Raw genomic sequence first — 10,493 nt, forward strand, 5'->3', positions numbered from 1 at the left:
ACCCCGCCGCCAGGGCGCACCGCCGCCCCGCGCCGTCGCCCAGCGCCGCCTCGCCTCCCTGCCGCAGGCGACCTCGAGCCTCGTTGCCGCCCACAGGACCTCGTCGCCGGTAGACCTCCCGCGCCCGTTCGGGTTGTCTCCGACCGGATCTGGAAGCCCCCGCCTCGGATCTCCCCATTCCGGCCGGTCCCGGCCCTGGACGCCTCGCCAGAGCTTCTCCCCAAGCCGCGCCGCCGCCATGACCTCCTGCCCGTGAGGAGCACGGGAGGAGGACGACAGGATCTCGTCGCCATCCGCGCGGGCCACCGAGTGGGCCAACGCCCGGATCTGCCGGCCCAGCTAGCCTCCCCACCGACCTGGGCCAAGCCCGTGCGTGAGCAACCCCTTATCCTCTGCCCCGTGCACACTTTAGCTATCCCGCGCTCGCAGTAGAATATTTGACTGTCCCTGATATTGCATATTTTTAGCTCCTGTTCATCGCATCATAACTTGCCGCATACTACTCCATTTCGTGCGTGTAATATGTCGAATTGTTCGTCTCAACGAGTAATTCATTTCATTCCATTGCATCATGTTCATTTGAGTCCATCTTGATGCCTGAATCATCATTGCAAGAGTGCTATATGATGTTAATCTGCTGAAACTGTTATAACTTGATGATTTTTCATTTTTGTTGCATTTGATGTGTGCATCCTATGAGCATGAGTCCTACATGAGTTTTGAACTATGACATGCCATCTTTACAGTGGTGCCATACATGTATTTTTGTGAGTCTTTTACTGGGTGCATCGAGCTCGTGAAGTAGGGTACTTGTTGTTGCTGTTTTGCTAGGCTGAATCTGTTATATTGTGTTGCTATGTAAACCTGCTGCTTCAAGTCATTGTATGCATAATCTGGAGATGTTCACTAAGGATGATTTATTATACATTTCATGCTCTGTCCATTCATGCCCCTATTTGCATTTATCGCCTGTTGTAACCTATTGTAATCTTGCTCTCAACTTGCTAAATAATGTTGCTCTCAGCCTGTTAACTTTAAGTTCAGTTTTGCCATGTGTTTTGCTAGTGATCCATGCACCCTATGAACTTGTTCTTGCCATGCTTAGCTTCACAAACATGTATTATTACTGTTGGTTTCCTTTCCATGCCATGTATTGCTCTGTGGTGAGTGGTTGAAGCTCACCAACATGCCTACTTATTGTTGTTCCTACCATGTATGAATCTCTTTTTCCATGTTTACATGGGTGCCATCATATCTTCTGTTCCTTTTTGGCTCATGGCCAGTAAGGGACTTTTGTTATATGAGATTAGTAGATTCATGCCATGCCTTTTTTTGCCATGATAAGTTCCTGTAACATGTTGTTTGATAGCTCTAAACATTGCAACCTGATGTTATTTCTGCTAATGATAGAAACTGTTATTATTTGCAATCTTGCCATGTCCTTTTGAGCATGTTCTAGTAGTTTCTGGAGATAGCTCAGTGTTCATGTTTTGTCATGCTTTACCTGTACTTCATGCCCATGCCTTTTGTTCTTATGTTGGGGTGCTGTAGCATGTTGTTTTGATGCTTGCAAGATGCCTAGTTGCTGTTATGGACAGGTTGTCATATCTTGTATAGAGTGTATGCGTTGAATCGTTGCTCCGTTTTGAGTGTGCTCTATATGAAACTTGCTTGATTTTGCATGTAGCTTAATATTATCATGTTGCATCCTTGTTTTGGTGTGTTTGCTTGATGTTTGTTTGCATTTTGCATCAATGCCATGTTTAACTTGTTTTGCTCATATCTTCTAGGCCGTAGCTCCGAACTAAATGAACTTTATATGTAACTTGACTAGAATCCCATGTAGATCATCTTGGTGCATCTTAACTTGCTGTTTAACAACTTCAACTTAATGTTTATTCAGTTCTGGACCAATTTCTAAATTTGCATATGAGGACTTACCGGAATTGTTATATGTTGTTTCCGGCCTCATTTAAACTTGCTTTGATGTGTTGCTCTTGTTTGCATCGTCTCTTGCCATGAGTAGCTTCATGTAGCTTTGTCATGCATCATGTTTGTTGTGCATCATGTCTTGTCTATGTGTGGTGTGTTTACCATGTTGTGTGCTTCTTCTCGATAGTTCCCGTTTTCGTTGCGATCGTGAGGATTCGTTCGTCTACGCTTGGTTCGTCTTCGTGGCTCCATCTTCTTCATGGACTCGTTCTTCTTCCTTGCGGGATTTCAGGCAAGATGACCGCTACCATGGATCTCACTACTATCATTGCTATGCTAGTTGCTTCGTTCTATCGCTTTGTTGCGCTTCCTATAACATGTTCTTCAAGCCTCCTAAATTGCCATGTACCTCTAACCTTTGACACCCTTCCTAGCAAACCGTTGTTTGGCTATGTTACCGCTTTGCTCAGCCCCTCCTATAGCGTTGTTAGTTGCAGGTGAAGTTGAAGATTGCTTCATGGTGGACAGGATTTATGTTGGGATATCACAATATCTCTTATTTAATTAATGCATCTATATACTTGGTAAAGGGTCGAAGGCTCGGCCTTATGCCTGGTGTTTTGTTCCACTCTTGCCGCCCTAGTTTCCGTCATACCGGTATTATGTTCCCGGATTTTGCGTTCCTTACGCGGTTGGGTGATTTATGGGACCCCCTTGAATGTTCGCTTTGAATAAAACTCCTCCAGCAAAGCCTAACCTTGGTTTTACCATTTGCCTCACCACCACCTACATTTCCCTTGGGAGTAATTAACCCAAGGGTCATCTTTATTTTAGCCCCCCTGGGCCAGTGCTTCTCTAAGTGTTGGTCCAAACAGAGCAACCTGCGGGGCCACCTCGGGGCAACTCGAGGTCTGGTTTTACTCATAGCTTGACTTATCCGGTGTTGCCCTGAGAACGAGATATGTGCAGCTCCTATCGAGATTGTCGGCGCATCGGGCGGCTTTGCTGGTCTTGTTTTACCATTGTCGAAATGTCTTGTAAACCAGGATTCCGAGACTGATCGGGTCTTCCTGGGAGAAGGAATATCCTTCGTTGATCGCGAGAGCTTATCATGGGCTAAGTTGGGACACCCCTACAGGGTTTAAACTTTCGAGAGCCATGCCCACGGTTATGTGGCAGATGGGAATTTGTTAATGTCCGGTTGTAGATAACTTGACACCAGATCCGAATTAAAACGCATCAACCGCGTGCGTAGCCATGATGGTCTCTTCTCGGTGGAGTCCGGGAAGTGAACACGGTTTCTGGGTTATGTTTGACGTAAGTAGGAGTTCAGGATCACTTCTTGATCATTGCTAGCTTCACGACCGTTCCGCTTGCTCTCTTCTCGCTCTTATTTGCGTTAGTTAGCCACCATATATGCTTAGCCGCTGCTGCAACCTCACCAATTTACCCCTTCCTTTCCCATTAAGCTTTGCTAGTCTTGATACCCATGGTAATGGGATTGCTGAGTCCTCGTGGCCCACAGATTACTACAACAACAGTTGCAGGTACAGGTTATCCGATGATCTTGACGCGAGAGCGATGTTTACTTGTTTTGGAGTTCTTCTTCTGTTTCTTCTTCGATCATGGGATAGGTTCCAGGTCGGCAGCCTGGGCTAGCAGGGTGGATGTCGTTTGAGTTTCTGTTTGTGTTTCATCCGTAGTCGGATGGTGCTCTTATGTAAGATGATGTTGTATTCGTGTGGCATTGTATGCCTTTTGTATGTATCCCTATCTATTATGTAATGTTGATGTAATGATATCCACCTTGCAAAAGCGTCTTCAAGATGCGCTTCTATCCTTGGTGGGACCTTCGAGTTCCTTTAGGATAGGGTCGCATCTTGGGCGTGACATGATCATGCATCATATTGTGCATTGCATTGATTGTGTTCTTCCTTGTTTGCTGGTGTTTGTCCCCTCTCGATAGACGTGGTTCCGATGATGACATCGATGACACCGATGAAGAACTATACTATCTTCAAAAGTGCCAGGCAAGCAAAACCCCCTTGTTCATTCCGATACAGTCCCACCCTCTCGCTCCTGCTTTCTTTTACTGCATTTAGGACAACAACGATTCATCTGTTACTTGCTGTGGTAGTTGAACCCCCTTTTCCTTTGCATGACCTGTCATTGCCACAATAAATAGATGAAACCCACTAGCATGAGTAGGAGTTGTTTGAGCCCTGTTGTGCCTACTCATTCTTGCTTGTTTGTCATGTCTGCTACTGCTTAGAGTTGAGTCAGGTCTGATTCATCGGGGATGAATGGGAATGGTGATGAACATGTCCTATTGTGTGTGAGGTAAGTTCCGCGTGGAATGGTGATGAACAGGTCTGATTCATCCAGTCTCACTAGTAGTTCCGCATGGACTTCTATGTTTAGCTTGTCACCTCAGCTACGATCTTGTGCCCTCGGTAGGATCTAGTAGATAGTCAGGCTTCTCAACCCTTTTCATTTGTAGTTGTCTGTACTCAGACATGTTAAGCTTCCGCATGTGCTTTTGGTTTGTCTGCTCTGAATGTTGGGTCATGATACCCATGATTGTAATACTTGTCTTGTTGGAGTCTATTGAATAAATACTTGTGTTGTAGAGTCATGTTGTGATGCCATGTTGTATTTGCACATATCGAGCATATTGTGTGTATGATTATTCAAATGCTTGGTATGTGTGGGATCGGACAACCTAGTTGTTTATTCTTGGTAGCCTCTCTTATCGGGAAATGTCTCCTAGTGCTTCCACTGAGCCATGGTAGCTTGCTACTGCTCCGGAACACTGAGGCTGGCCGGCATGTGTCCTTCTTCGTTCCTGTGTCTGTCCCTTCGGGGAAATGTCTCGCGTTATTCCTTTAAGTCCCTGTAGCTTGCTACGACTTGGGTTCATACGTTGTTGATCGACACATTCGTTGCTAGGTCATATATGCCTGTCCCTATAAGTTAGCGCCACCTTGGGTTTACGACTAGTCATGTCGGCCCGGGTTCTTTATCATATGGATGCTAGCAGCACTATCATATACGTGAGCCAAAAGGCGCAAACAGTCCCGGGCCAGGTAAGGGGGCACCCGTGGGAATACCGTGTGTGAGGACGCAAAGTGATATGATGTGTTACATGCTAGATTGGTGTGATTTAGGATCGGGGTCCTGAGAGCTTTGGTATCAGAGCCTGAATGCCTGTAGGATTGCCAAGCCAAATTGGTCGAAGTCAAGTCTAGAAATGCTTTAGTTATATAAGGGAATTGATTGTGGATGGGAACGTAAGGCTCTTTTTACTCCTTATACCTTATGCCCTTCTGATCTGAGTCATCATATCTTTCCTACGGGGTTAAGGACCTAGGCTTTCTCTTCTCTCCATTAGGATCACGTGTTACTAATCTGTAGAATTATAAGATTGGTGAATTCAAGCCTCAGTTCAGTTCCTACTATCTCCATGTATTGACAGTTGGTCTCGGAACCTTGATATTATGATGATCGAGTGGTTACACCACCATTTTGCAGGATGTCTCAAATCTTTTCGAGCATTTATAGTCGTTATGTTGTCTCAGTCATCCCAAGTTTCTAAATAGTCTGATGCATTTGCAAATCCCTTTCTTCCATTCCCGATGTTCCTTTGGGCCAGTTTAACCACACTAATTGGTGGGTTGAGGTACTCAATTGCCTCGACATATATATTGGACCTATTAGATGTTCACCTAGTAATCCAGCCATGTTTTGTGTTCCCAGTGTGATCATTCTGGCCATCATTCTCAAAAGCATCCCGTGATGCAATTTAGTTAGTAGGTATTCTATTCCTGGGTTCTTAATCCCGAGACTCACTCTACTCATTCATGTTGATAGTGTTGCTAGTTCCTTTAGGATATTAGTAACCTTTGCGATAGTCCTCGAGGTCCATGGTATTTCCTTCTTCCAAATACCATGAACTGCTTATGGTAGAAGTTCCTCGTTGAACCAAAAGATCACAACCAGAGTGCTGTTGGTGAGTTATTGATTCTATGTTGTGACTCTGCCCGTTCTACCTTTCTGCATGGGTTATCCGGAAGAAATGTGTTGAACTCGTTCGACATGCTAATCCATGCATCCACAACTCGGAAAATCATATGTTCTTTTGGGTTGTCCCTCTTTAGCTGTATACTAACCTTTGTCTATTAATCGATAGTCAGGACTAGTCATGCATTCGTGTTCATCGATGCCTTTTACTCCTGTGGTCCGTCAATCCATTCTATTCCGGAATGACTAGGAGAAAAAAACCCAGTACCTTATCCATTTCCAGGATTGGGTCAAAGTAGTTGTACATCGCAGATCAAAATGCCAATCCAGCTTTTGTTTTGTTCTACCTTGGAGTATCAGGAATATCATGGGAAGTGCACACCATCCTATGAAATCTCGATACAGTGATACTTCTCGCCCTCGTTATTTATTTCTCGGTTCCCGTGTTATTGCAACCGGAATGCCGACATGTGAACTATTATGTGTGAAATCAATACTCCTAGCAACCTTGTTGCTTGGTAGTTAAAGGACAATAACCTCATTCTAGCATGTTGATTATTGAATCATCACCCTATGGTTGATCGTGCCACCTAGTCCTTATCTCCGGTGCACTTTTCGATCAATGAGTTAGTATTGTGTCAACCCCTTTCTTATTTGATCATATCGTCTTGCCCTGAAAAGCAAGATTGATCTCGAGCTTAGTAACATATCGGTGGTTCGTGATTTTCCGAATATCTTCTCGGAAGTATCACCAGGTTGTCACCTGACTGCTATGTAGAGTTCATGATCAAGTGGGTTTTCGTAACCACCCTTTCTCCAAGAATCTATGTCGGATATCCTGAGCTAGTTGGTTAAGCTAAACAACAACTTGGAGAGTTGGAAGATAAAAGCTTGTCTGACTTAGTTCATTTTAGGGATATCTTGTATGTGTGTTGAAGAAATATGGTATTTTCATCGATTGACCCTCGTGATCAGTTAATGGACCTATCATCTTATCCAATCTTTGATTTGAGTATGGGCTATCCTCAAATCAAATCAGAACCAACGATATTTGTAATGTTGTCATACTCGTAGTTGTTTCCTTGAGCATACTCCATTATATCTTTCGGGTCTGTCCAATGCTATCACCTTTTTCACATAGTTATGGAATTCCATTTTTATGGAAACCTGGATGAATTGTTGTTGAGTCCATCGACAACATCCTTATTCTCTCCATCATTTTGTTGAACATTAAGCTAGTGTTGGAAACTTTTGAAAGCATTCTTCATGCTAGCTCATGAAGCATATGCCTGGATAGAAGAAGTGACTTCCCCTAGTTCATGTGCATTTGACGTAAGTTGCCGCCGTGAATTCGAGAAAGCTTGTTTTTGCTTCCTCTGGAATCGTCCGAAGTTAGTCACGGACGTATGAAGTACTCTATGGTTTGATAGGTTGGCCGCCTCCATTCTATATGTGTTTCCTAGCACACCAAGCCACTGACTGATTTGTTCAAGGAGAAGGAGTTCCTTCATAAGAGCTAATCCGGACTTATGTAAGGACATCGATATCCTTGTTGATGGTTCCCAACCAGAACTCGGTAGTGTTTCGTTGTAAGACTACTATGTGGGCATGCTTGTCTGGGATAGAGTGTCACATGTTTGTATCAGAACCAGCTCAAGTTTTGGAGCTTACTACCGTAGTTCATTCCCCGAGAATCTCGCAACGTCATCTCGTCGAATTGTGTTGCAAACTTTCTTTTTTCTTTCTAGACTCGATGAGTCTAGAATGTTCTGACCCCAACCAAATCTGAATCTCAGGCAGATAGGATGGTTGGAACGTCTCCCAAGAACTATAATATTGGTCTCTCTGTAACCGGTAAAGTGGATGTCGTGGCCAACACACCCAGCCGAAGACCCATTGTTGTACTATCCTGAATGAGAAAGTTGGCCACCTCCCCATAAGGATTTCGTAGGATTTACTCCAGTAGTTGTTCCTTATGGATTCTCGTGCTCCCGAAGTCCGACTTTTACTTGATGTTCTTGATACCAAACAATTTTAATAAATGGGTTACACTAGCACATCAAGGGGAACATTAGAAGCGGAGTGCTAAATGTCTCTCGATCGATCATCCAGATTTGGTCCCCTTGGCCTCACTAAGGTGAAATCTGAGAAAGTGTTATCTTCCTTTGCATCTGCATCGTCCATCACTATTCATCATGGTAGTATGTTGTGTTGTCAGGATCCCTGACACGGATATTGGTAAAATCTTGATGAATATGGAAATGCTCAAGTTCTTGAGAGCATGCACAAGCACTAGGGTTTTATCATTGGCATTAATTGAGATTTGCTCCCAATTTTCTTCGGTTATGCTGTAACCATTCAAATAGTGGAATCACTCTCTACTGTTGAGTTTCTCCCCAGTTACTAGAATCATTCCCAGTATTTGCATTTTGTTCCCAGCTTGCACCGTCATTGTGCCATCCTACTATGGACTACCCTTTTCAGAAATTACTGATCAGGATCATCTTCAAAGTGGTCCTACCACAGGTTCCATCCATTCCTGATGATAAGCAAAATCATCCCTTGCGTTGTCTTCAACAAGGTAGTCCACATCATCCATTCTAATCTGGATATGCCATTCCTCCATACTCTACCAAACGATTGTTGGTGAATTGCCTTAGGCTGGTATAAAGAGTCTCAATGACCCCTATATCAAAAGTAATTCTTTTTGCCACTTAAGGTAATAGTTCTACGAGCCACCTCCTCCAAAATGTCTCGCTTTGGTATCATGAAAACTCATTTCGATCTCCAAAAAGATTGGTCCTTCTAGAGTTTTCCCTTTCCTCTCATTGTCATGTTGGTTGGAGTTCTCAGAGCAAGACATCAAGACAAAGATGGTGATCGAATCAACATTCTTATGAAGTGCCAGTTGGATTAGGAAGATCATGTTAGTTTGAGCCCCCTTCCATCTTGGCCTACGCTTGAATCTGGGGACAAGATTCTTGTTTAGTGGGGGTGAGTTGTCACATCCCTAGCTCTGGTAATGTCTAGTGCTAGCATCTGGTGTTGCATCATGTTTACTTTTCACAGAAAGTTGAAATGGGGATGGCAGAAACCCCCAACACCACTTAATCCAACTAGGGTTTACTAAAATCGTTTCCAATGAACCTGAAATGTCCTTCTAAAATGTTCATCATTTTTGCCTTGGTCTAGAACCTCTCACAAAAATGGTGCACACTTTTCTAGGACAGCATTAGGTCACTGGATTAAATCATATGTTATTTGCATTTGAAATTTAAATGATATAAAATTTTAAATGTCCAAATAATCATAAACTTAAATGCTTGCTATTGGATATTTTCCAAACAGTGGGCTTGAGCAAGTTTCATGATTTTTGGAAGTGCCTAAGTATTTTTAGAAAAGCCACAAATTTACAGAAGAAAAAGAAAAACAGAAAATAAATGGAAACGAACAGAAACTCACATGGGCCAACTTACCTGTGCAGCCCACCAGAGCTAGCCCAGCAGCAGCCCAGCCAACCTCTGCCTCCTCCCATGTCGTCTTCCTCCTCTGCCAGGAGGATGAGCGCGTGCCCGACGCGCGCGCACACGCGCCCCGGCCACCTCCTCCCTTCCAGCCTACCTAGCTCCCCCTCGTCACGCCTAGACGATGCCAGCGCACCGCCTGGACGCCCTGGACTCCTCTCTCTCTCCCCCGAACGCTCCCCCTCCTCTGTTCTCTCCATCGAGCGCAGCTGTTGCCACCGCTCGCTGCTGCCACAGCCACCGCCTCCCACTCGACTCGCCGACGTGTCCATGGCCATCGCCTCATCGCCACACACCCTCTTCACTGAGTCAAGCAACGCCGGACGCCCCCCAATGCCGCCGACACCGTCGTCTTCAACCTTCTGCCCCCCCAGATCGCTGGAGATGCCCCGTCGTTGTCTGTGCCTCCCCGAGAGCCTCCCCAAGCTCGCCGTTCGCTCCCCTGCACTCTCGTGTACCGTAGTCACCGCACCTTGCTCGTCCGCACGTACTGCCGCCTGTGCTCGCCGCCGACGTGTCTCCGGCCACCTAGCGGTCTGTCTATCATGCTCAGCTCCTTCCCCGCACCGTGTAGAGCACGTAGGTGCCCCGCACGAGCTACCCCGCCCACCGTAGCATCAACCCTGAGCTCGCCCAAGCTCCGGCGACCGCCAAGGTTGACGCTGGCGACGACTCCGGCCATCCCAGGCCCTATCACTGCCACCACTCAACACAGACGAGTGTCCGCATGACGTAGATGCCCTCCGCCGATCATTTGGTCACCGAAGGAGGAATTCTGAGTCCCTCCGTCGTCTCTGGCCTCGCCGACAATGAGCCGCGGATCAACTCCGGTGAGTTGACCCGGGGTTTGACCCCTGTTTGACCTCCCCAGTGTCGGTGACGTGTGGGCCCGACCCTGTTAACCTTTTGGTTAAGTTAGTAACTAGTCTTAGTTAAGCTACTGACTCACTGACATGTGGGCCCAGGCCCTAATTAACATAGGTTAGTATTTAACCTAACACTAACTAAATCTGTTAG

Source organism: Triticum aestivum, chromosome 5B, assembly GCF_018294505.1.
Source record: "Triticum aestivum cultivar Chinese Spring chromosome 5B, IWGSC CS RefSeq v2.1, whole genome shotgun sequence".
In the NCBI taxonomy this organism is placed as follows: domain Eukaryota; kingdom Viridiplantae; phylum Streptophyta; class Magnoliopsida; order Poales; family Poaceae; genus Triticum; species Triticum aestivum.